The sequence below is a fragment of the Salmo salar genome, chromosome 13 (genome assembly GCF_965601325.2).
Source record: "Salmo salar chromosome 13, fSalSal1, whole genome shotgun sequence".
Taxonomy (NCBI): Eukaryota; Metazoa; Chordata; class Actinopteri; order Salmoniformes; family Salmonidae; genus Salmo; species Salmo salar.
In genome coordinates, this window is record NC_138303.1 from 47,754,906 (window position 1) to 47,765,287 (window position 10,382).

Sequence of the window (10,382 nt, forward strand, 5' to 3'; positions counted from 1 at the left end):
GCATGTCTGTCAGACATATCAGTGTGGATGATGGATCACCACCTCAAGCTGAACCTCGGCAAGACGGAGCTGCTCTTCCTCCCGGGGAAGGACTGCCCGTTCCATGATCTCGCCATCACGGTTGACAACTCCCTTGTGTCCTCCTCCCAGAGTGCTAAGAACCTTGGCGTGATCCTGGACAACACCCTGTCGTTCTCCACTAACATCAAGGCGGTGACCCGATCCTGTAGGTTCATGCTCTACAACATTCGCAGAGTACGACCCTGCCTCCCACAGGAAGCGGCGCAGGTCCTAATCCAGGCACTTGTCATCTCCCGTCTGGATTACTGCAACTCACTGTTGGCTGGGCTCCCTGCCTGTGCCATTAAACCCCTACAACTCATCCAGAACGCCGCAGCCCGTCTGGTGTTCAACCTTCCCAAGTACTCTCATGTCACCCCGCTCCTCCGCTCTCTCCACTGGCTTCCAGTTGAAGCTCGCATCCGCTACAAGACCATGGTGATTGCCTACGGAGCTGTGAAGGGAACGGCACCTCCATACCTTCAGGCTCTGATCAGGCCCTACACCCAAACAAGGGCACTGCGTTCATCCACCTCTGGCCTGCTGGCCCCCCTACCTCTGAGGAAGCACAGTTCCCGCTCAGCCCAGTCAAAACTGTTCGCTGCTCTGGCACCCCAATGGTGGAACAAGCTCCCTCACGACGCCAGGACAGCGGAGTCAATCACCACCTTCCGGAGACACCTGAAACCCCACCTCTTTAAGGAATACCTAGGATAGGATAAAATAATCCTTCTACCCCCCCCCCCTTAAAATATTTAGATGCACTATTGTAAAGTGGTTGTTCCACTGGATATCATAAGGTGAATGCACCAATTTGTAAGTCGCTCTGGATAAGAGCGTCTGCTAAATGACTTAAATGTAAATGTAAATGTTTTTCAGCGGCAGACTAGTCAGGATCTACGAAAAGATGAACGGAGCAAAGTACAGAGAGATCCTTGATGAAAACCTGCTTCAGGGCGCTCTCGACCTCAGGCTGAGGTGAAGGGTCACCTTCCAACAGGACAGCGATCCTAACCACACTTCTAAGACAACGCAGTTGTGGCTTCCTGACAAGTCTCTGAATGCACTTGAATGGCCCAGCCAGAGTCCAGACTTGAACCCGATCGAACATCTCTGGAGAGACCTGAAAATAGCTGTGCAGTGACGCTCCCCATCCCACCTGACAGAGCTTGAGATGATCTACAGAGAAGAATGGGAGAAACTCCCTAAATACAGATGTGTATATCTTGTAGTGTCATTCCCAAGAACACTCAAGGCTGCCAAAGGTGCTTCAACAAAGTACTAAGTAAAGGGTCTGAATACTTACAGTACCAGCCAAACGTTTGGACACACTTACTCATTCAATGTTTTTTTTCTTTATTTGGACTATTTTCTATATTGTAGAATAATACTGAAGACATCAAAACTCTGAAATAACACATGGAATCCTGTAGTAACCAAAAAAGTGTTAAACAAATCCAAATATATTTTAGATTCTTCAAAGTAGCCACCCTTTGCCTTGATGACAGCTTTGCTCACTCTTGGCATTCTCTCAACCAGCTTCCCCTAGAATGCTTTTCTAACAGTCTTGAAGGAGTTCCCACATATGCTGAACACTTGTTGGCTGCTTTTCCTTCACTCTGCGGTCCGACTCATCCCAAACCATCTCAATTGGGTTGAGGTTGGGTTATTGAGTCTAGGTCATCTGATGCAGCTCTACATCACTCTCCTTCTTGGTTAAATAGCCCTTACACAGCCTGGAGGTGTGTTTTGGGTCATTGTCCTGTTGAAAAATAAATGGTAGTCCCACTAAGCGCAAACCAGATCGGATGGCATATCGCTGCAGAATGCTGTGGTAGCCATGCTGGTTAAGTGTGCCTTGAATTCTAAATAAATCACAATAGTGTCACCAGCAAAGCACCTCACACCTTCGTCCCCTCCTCCTTGCTCCTTGCGGAGATCATCCATTCACCTACTCTGCATCTCACAAATTCACAGCGGTTAGAACCAAAAATCTCAAATTTGGACTCATTATGGGGTATTGTGTGTAGATTGATGTGGGGAAAAAACAACTTAATCCATTTCAGAATAAGGCTGTAACGTAACAAAATGTGGAAAAAGTCAAGGGGTCTGAATACTTTCCGAATGCACTGTATATGGCAGATGCTAAGTGGGTTACTTGGGACGACCCTAAACTAAACCCTAACCCTTAGCCTAAACCTGACTTTAAGCATAAGTCCTTACCTAAGCCTAGCCTTAACCCTTACCTTAGTTGCTTTACATTTCAACTTCTATGGGATGATGTCAGAGTTGGGGTTTCCCAAGCATCCCACTTAGCAAAACACTTTCTATTTTTTTCCAGAGTCATATACATTACTGTTCAAAAGTTTGGGGCGCCTTCGAAATTACCTTGTTTTTGAAATTAAAGCACATTTCTGTCCATTAAAATAACATTAATCAGAAATACTGTGTAGACATTGTTGTAAATGACTATTGTAGCTGGAAACTTCAGATTTTTTATGGAATATCTACAAAGGCGTACAGAGGCCCATTATCAGCAACCATCACTCGTGTGTTCCAATGGCACGTTGTGTTAACTAATCCAAGTTGATAATTTTAAAAGGCTAATTGATCATTAGAAAACCCTTTGGCAATTATGTTAGCACAGCTTAAAACTGTTGTATTGATTAAAGAAGCAACAAAAAATGGCCTTCTTTAGACTAGTTGAGTATCTGGAGCATCAGCATTTGTGGGTTCGATTACAGGCTCAAAACGACCAGAAACAAAGAACTTTCTTCTGAAACTCATCAGTCTATTCTTGTTCTGAAAAATTAAGGCTATTCCATGTGAGAAATTGCCAAGAAACTGAAGATCTTGTATAACTCTGTGTACTACTCCCTTCACAGAACAGGTAACAATGAACATAGTTAGTTGATTAGATAAATAACAGTCATCAGATTAATGAAAGTAAAGTCATGACACCCTGCATACAAATACCTTGATATTTGGGTAAGCAATGATTTATTGTTAACAAAACATACGACTGAGTTTGTTAAGAAACTAAGATTCAAAGTGGGCTTTTCTTTTTACAGAAACAGATCATGTCTCTCTCTAATCTGCAGGAAGCCACTAGGTGATTTCAGACAGTTTTTATGGGACCTTTTTACTGTGTCTGTTTTTTTTATTACTGTGTTTTGCTTTTTGTGTATTTTTGTGTATTTTTTTGTGTATATAAATGTGTAGTTTAATGTGTTTATTGTATTTTGATGTATTGTGGCGCTATACAGGTCGCATCTGGAAAAGAGACCTTGGTCTCAGCATGGATTTTCTGTCAAAATCAAGGTAAAGAAAATCTAGGAACTCTTACTCTTGAAAGTTGTAAAAGTACAATGCGCAAGGTGCAACTTCAATATTGGGTAGTGCATCATGTCAGTCATTGCATACCTTATAGAGCTATTTATAACTTGTCAGAAATGTCCAAATCAACTAGCCCAGGTTTCTTTGTCCATAGATTTTGTTGTAATGTTTGAGTCAGTCAAATATCACATGAATACAAATTAGACACAGCAAAATATTTTATAGTGGAGCAGTGGTCTAAGGCACTGCATCTCAGTGCTAGAGACGACACTACTGACCTTGGTTCAGCGGTCTAAGGCACTGCATCTCAGTGCTAGAGACGTCACTACAGACACCCCAGTTTGAATCCAGGCTGTATCACAACCAGCTGTGATTCGGAGTCCCATAGGGCGGAGCACAATTGGCCCAGCGTTGTCCAGGTTTGGCCGGAGTAGGCCGTCATTGTAAATAAGAATTTGTTCTTAACTGACTTGCCTAGTTAAATATAAAAATAACAAAATGTGTCTCCAGCAACAATGCTTGTGCCCATAGAAATAGGCGTGGTCACGTGCATGCGGGGCTGAGTGAAATGGTGGAAGGGTTTGGGAAAAAGTTTGGGAACCCCAGATTCAACCAGTGTGTGGTCAGTGGGTACAAATGTTTTTAAAAGTGACCGGGATTGCACAATAAAGTTGGGGATTTATTTCCATTGTTCTCCCAATTTTGTTGTTGTTGCATAAATACATGTAAAGTGTGGTGTACTGCAGGGCAGCTCTCTAGACCCTCTACTCATTTCGATTTATACCAATGACCTGCCACTGGCATTAAACAAAGCATGTGTGTCCATGTATGCTGATGATTCAACCATATACTCATTAGCAACCACAGCTAATGAAGTCACTGAAACCCTTAACAAATAGTTGCAGTCTGTTTTGGAATGGGAGTCCATTAATAAACTGGTCCTGAACATCTTTAAAACTAAGAGCATTGTATTTGGTACAAATCATTCTCTATGTTCTAGACCTCAGCTGAATCTGGTAATGAATGGTGTGGCTGTTGAACAAGTTGACGACACTTAATTAGTTATTGTTACCTTAGATTGTAAACTGTCATGGTCAAAACATATAGATTCAATGGTTGTAAAGATGGGAAGAGGTCTGTCTGTAATAAAGAGATGATCAGATTTTTTGACACCACACTCCACAAAGCAAGTCTTGCATGCTCTAGTTTTATCTTCTCTTTATTATTGTCCAGTCATATAGTCAAGTGCTGCAAATAAAGACCTAATTAAGCTGCAGCTTGCCCAGAACAGAGCAACACGTCTTGCTCTTCTTTGTAATCAGAGGGCTAATATTAATACAATACCTGTAAGATGGCGCCAGAGCAGAAGGCAGGCATTTTACGTGCCCCCAACCGATTTTGTTTTTTTGTTCGTTTATCTGCGTTGTTTGTAACTTCTTTTTTTACTATTTTTGTACATAATGTTGCCGCTACCATCTCTTATGACCGAAAATAACTTCTAGACATCAGGACTGCGATTACTCACCACGGACTAGGAGAATCCTTTTTCTTCTTTCACAACTCTGACGAGCCCGGGGCGGAGGATATACGGCTCCCTCGGGAACAGGCCCCGACCCCAGTGATCTGCGTGAAGAGGAGGTGGAGAAAGAGAGGCCGGAGGGCGGGCTGCCTTCTGAGGAGTCGGAGGCGAACGAATAAACTCCCACTCCCCTCAATTCTGTTAGCAAACATGCAATCTTTGGACAATAAAATGGACGAGCTATTGGGAAGATTAAACTACCAACGGGACATTAAAAACTGTAACATCTTATGCTTCACGGAGTCGTAGCTGAACGACGACAATATCAACATACAGCTGGCTTGTTATTAAACCATGTAGCGGCAGATAGAACAGCGCCGTCTGGTAAGACAATGAGCGGCGGTCTATGTAATTTTGTAAACAACAGCTGGTGCACGATATCTAAGGAAGTCCCGAGCTATTTGCTCGCCCGAGGTAGAGTTTCTCATGATAAGCTGCAGACCACATTACCTACCGAAAGAGTTTTCATCTATATTATTTGTAGATGTTTACATACCACCACAGTCAGAGGCTGGCACTAAGATATCATTGAATGAGCTGTATTCCGCCATAAGCAAAAAAGAAAACACTCACCCAGAGGTGGTGCTCCTAGTAGCCAGGGACTTTAATCAGGGAAACTTAAATCAGTTTTACCAAATTTCTATCAGCATGTTAAATGTGCAACTGTAACAGTGTAGGTTCCGTCCCTCTCTTCACCCCAACCTGGGCTCGAACCAGGGACCCTTGCACACATCAACAACTGACACCCACGAAGCATCGTTACCCATCGCGCCACAAAAGCCGCGGCCCTTGAAACGCAAGGGGAACAACCACTTCAGGTCTCAGAGCGAGTGACGTCACTGATTGAAACGCTATTAGCGCGCACCACCGCTAACTAACTAGCCATTTCACATCGGTTACACTGACCCCCCTTTTGACCTCCTCCTTTTCCGCAGCAACCAATGATCCGGGTTAACAGCATCAATGTAACAGTGTAGGTTCCGTCCCTCTCTTCGCCCCAACCCGGGCTCAAACCAGGGACCCTTGCGCACATCAACAACTGACACCCCACGAAGCATCATTACCCATCGCGCCACAAAAGCCGCGGCCCTTGCAACGCAAGGGGAACAACCACTTCAGGTCTCAGAGCGAGTGACGTCACTGATTGAAACGCTATTAGCGCACACCACCGCTAACTAACTAGCCATTTCACATCGGTTACACAACCAGAGGGAAAAGAACTCTGGACCACCTATACTCCACACACAGAGATGCATACAAAGCTCTCCCTCACCCTCCATTTGGCAAATCTGACCATAATTCCATCCTCCTGAATCCTGCTTACAAGCAAAAATGAAAGCAGGAAGCACCAGTGACTAGAACAATAAAAAAGTGGTCAGATGCAGCAGATGCTAAGCTACAGGACTGTTTTGCTAGCACAGACTGGAATATGTTCCGGGATTCCTCCAATGGCATTGAGGAGTACACCACATCTGTCATTGGCTTCATCAATAAGTGCATCGATGACGTCGTCCCCACAGTGACCGTAGGTACATACCCCAACCAGAAGCCATGGATTTCAGACAGCATCCGCACTGAGCTAAAGGCTAGAGCTGCCACTTTCAAGGAGTGGGATTCTAACCCGGAAGCTTATAAGAAATCCCGCTATGCCCTCCGACAAACCATCAAACAGGCAAAGCGTCAATACAGGATTAAGATCGAGTCGTACTACACTGGCTCTGACGCTCGTTGAATGTGGCAGGGCCTGCAAACCATTACAGACTACAAAGAGAAGCACAGCCGAGAGCTGCCCAGTGACACGAGCCTACCGGACGAGCTAAACTACTTCTATGCTTGCTTCGAGGCAAATAACACTGAAACAGGCATGAGAGCACCAGCTGTACTGGAAGACTGTGTGATCACGCTCTCCGCAGCCGATGTGAGTAAGACCTTTAGACAGGTCAACATTCACAAGGCCGCAGGGCCAAACTGATTACCAGGACATGTACTGCGAGCATGCGCTAACCAACTAGCAAGTGTCTTCACTGACATTTTCAACCTCTCCCTTTCTGAGTCTGTAATACCAACATGTTTTAAGCAGACCACCATAGTGCTTGTGCCCAAGAACACTAAGGTAACCTGCCTAAATGACTACCGACCCATAGCACTCACATCTGTAGCCATGAAGTGCTTTGAAAGGCTGGTCATGGCTCACATCAACACCATCATCCCAGAAACCCTAGACACACTCCAATTTGCACACCACCCCAACAGATCCACGGATGATGCAGTCTTTATTGCACTCCACACTGCCCTTTCACACCTGGACAAAAGGAACACCTATTTGAGAATGCTATTCATTGACTACAGCTCAGCATTCAACACCATAGTGCCGTCAAAGCTCATCAATAAGCTAAGGACCCTGGGACTAAACACCTCCCTCTGCCACTGGATCCTGGACTTCCTGATGGGCTGCCCCCAGGTGGTGAGAGTAGGTAACAACACATCTGCCACACTGATCCTCAACACAGGGGCCCCTCAGGGGTGCGTGCTCAGTCCCCTCCTGTACTCCCTATTCACTCACGACTGCATGGCCAGGCACGACTCCAACACCATCATTAAATTTGCCAACGACACAACAGTCTGATCCTGATCCTGATCACAGAGATCAACGAGACAGCCTATAGCCAAGAGGTCAGAGACCTGGCCGTGTGGTGCCAGGACAACAACCTCTCCCTTAACGTGATCAAGACAAAGGAGATGATTGTGGACTACAGGAAAAAGAGGACCGAGCACGCCCCCATTCTCATTGTCTGGGGCTGCAATGGAGCAGGTTGAGTGCTTCAAGTTCCTTGGTGTCCACATCACCAACAAACTAACATGGTCCAAGCACACTATGACAGTTGTGAGGCGGGCACGACAAAACCTATACCCCTCAGGAGACTGAAAAGATTTGGCATTGGTCCTCAGATCCTCAAGTTTCTACAGCTGCACCATCGACAGCATCCTGACTGGTTGCATCACTGCCTGGTATAGCAACTGTTCGGCCTTCGACCGCAAGGCACTTCAGAGGGTAGTGCGAACTGATCAGTACATCACTGGGGCCAAGCTTCCTGCCATCCAGGACCTCTGTACCAGGCGGTGTCAGAGGAAGGCCCTAAAAATAGTCAAGGACTCCAGCCACCCTAGTCATAGACTGTTCTCCTTGTTACCACACGGCAAGCAGTACCGAAGCGCCAAGTCTAGGTCCAAGAGGCTTCTAAACAGCTTCTACCCCCAAGCCATAAGACTCCTGAACATCTAGTCAAATGGCTACCCAGACTATTCGTATTGCCCCTCCCCCCCTCTCCACACCACTGCTACTCTCTGTTGTCATCTATTCATAGTCACTTTAATTAACTCTACCTACATGTACAAACTACCTCAACTAACCGGTGCCGCAGCACATTGACTCTGTACCTTCACCCCCCTGTATATATTGTTATTTTTTTACTGCTGCTCTTTAATTACTTGTTACTTTTATCTCTTATTTGTATTTTTTTAAACTGCACTGTCGGTTAGGGGCTCCTAAGTAAGCATTTCACTGTAAGGTCTACTGTTGTATTTGGCACATGACTAATAAAATGTGATTTTATTTGCATACCAGTCTCTCTTGACTGAGAGTTGTGGAAAGACTGACTGTGTCAATTCTTGTTTTTATAAGAAACCTTAATGTGTTGGAATTTCCAAATTGTTTGCATAGTCAAATTACACACAGCACTGACACATACACTTACCCCACCAGTAGTTTAGCTGTACCTTGTACAACAGTTACAAATACACCTTATGGAACAGCGGGGACTGTGACGAGACACACAAACACACACACAGGTACAGACACATACATACATACACACACACGCTAGAACACACACTCTACACACACGTACATTGTAATATTGTGGTATGGTGGTATTATATATTTAGTATTATAGATATGTAGTGGTGTAATATTGTGGTATGGTGGTATTATATATTTAGTATTATAGATATGTAGAGATGTCATATTGTTGTATGGTGGTATTATACATTTTGTATTGTAGATATGTAGTGGTGTAATAATGTTATATGATGTACTGTTTTATTTTTTATTTTATGTGTGATGTAAGTGCCTTAATGTGTTTGGACCCCTTGACAGCAGCTAATGGGGATCCCTAATAAATACAAATACTGATATGAAAAAAAAGTATGAAAATGTATGCACTCACTACTAAGTTGCTCTGGATAGGAGTGTCTGCTAAATTACTATAATGTAAATGTGTAACTGATAAACGCACACACACACTATATGTTAATGTTTTCAAATATATGTAAAGTATTTTGTCTGTAATGTCATTTTCGTTATATGTCGGACCCCAGTAAGACTAGCTGTTGCCAATGGAGTCGGCTAATGGAGATCCTAATACAATTGAAGTTGGATGTTTACATACACTTAGGTTGGAGTCATTAGGTTGGAGTCATTAAAACTCGTTTTTCAACCACTCCACAAATTTCTTGTTATCAATCAAATCAAAGTTTATTTGTCACGTGCGCTGAATACAACAGGTGTAGACCTTACAGTGAAATGCTTACTTACAGGCTCTAACCAATAGTGCAAAAAAGGTATTAGGTGAACAATAGGTAGGTAAAGAAATAAAACAACAGTAAAAAGACAAGCTATATACAGTAGCGAGGCTATAAAAGTAGCGAGGCTACATACAGACACCGGATAGTCAGGCTGATTGAGGTAGTGTGTACATGTCGATATGGTTAAAGTGACTATGCATATATGATGAACAGAGAGTAGCAGTAGCGTAAAAGAGGGGTTGGTGGATGGGACACAATGCAGATAGCCCGGTGAGCCAATGTACGGGAGCACTGGTTGGTCGGCCCAATTAAGGTAGTATGTACATGAATGTATAGTTAAAGTGACTATGCATATATGATAAACAGAGAGTAGCAGCAGGGTAAAAGAGGGTTTGGGGGGGGGGGGGGGGGGGGGACGGGACACACACACAATGCAAATAGTCCGGGTAACCATTTGATTACCTGTTCAGGAGTCTTATGGCTTGGGGGTAAAAACTTTGAGAAGCCTTTTTGTCCTAGACTTGGCATTCCGGTACCGCTTGCCATGCGGAAGTAGAGAGAACAGTCTATGACTGGGGTGGCTGGGGTCTTTGACAATTTTTAGGGCCTTCCTCTGACACCGCCTGGTGTAGAGGTCCTGGGTGGCAGGCAGCTTAGCCCCAGTGATGTACTGGGCCGTACGCATTACCCTTTGTAGTGCCTTGCGGTCAGAGGCCAAGCAATTGCCGTACCAGACAGTGATGCAACCAGTCAGGATGTTCTCGATGTTGCAGCTGTAGAACCTTTTGAGGATCTCAGGACCCATGCCAAATCTTTTTAGTTT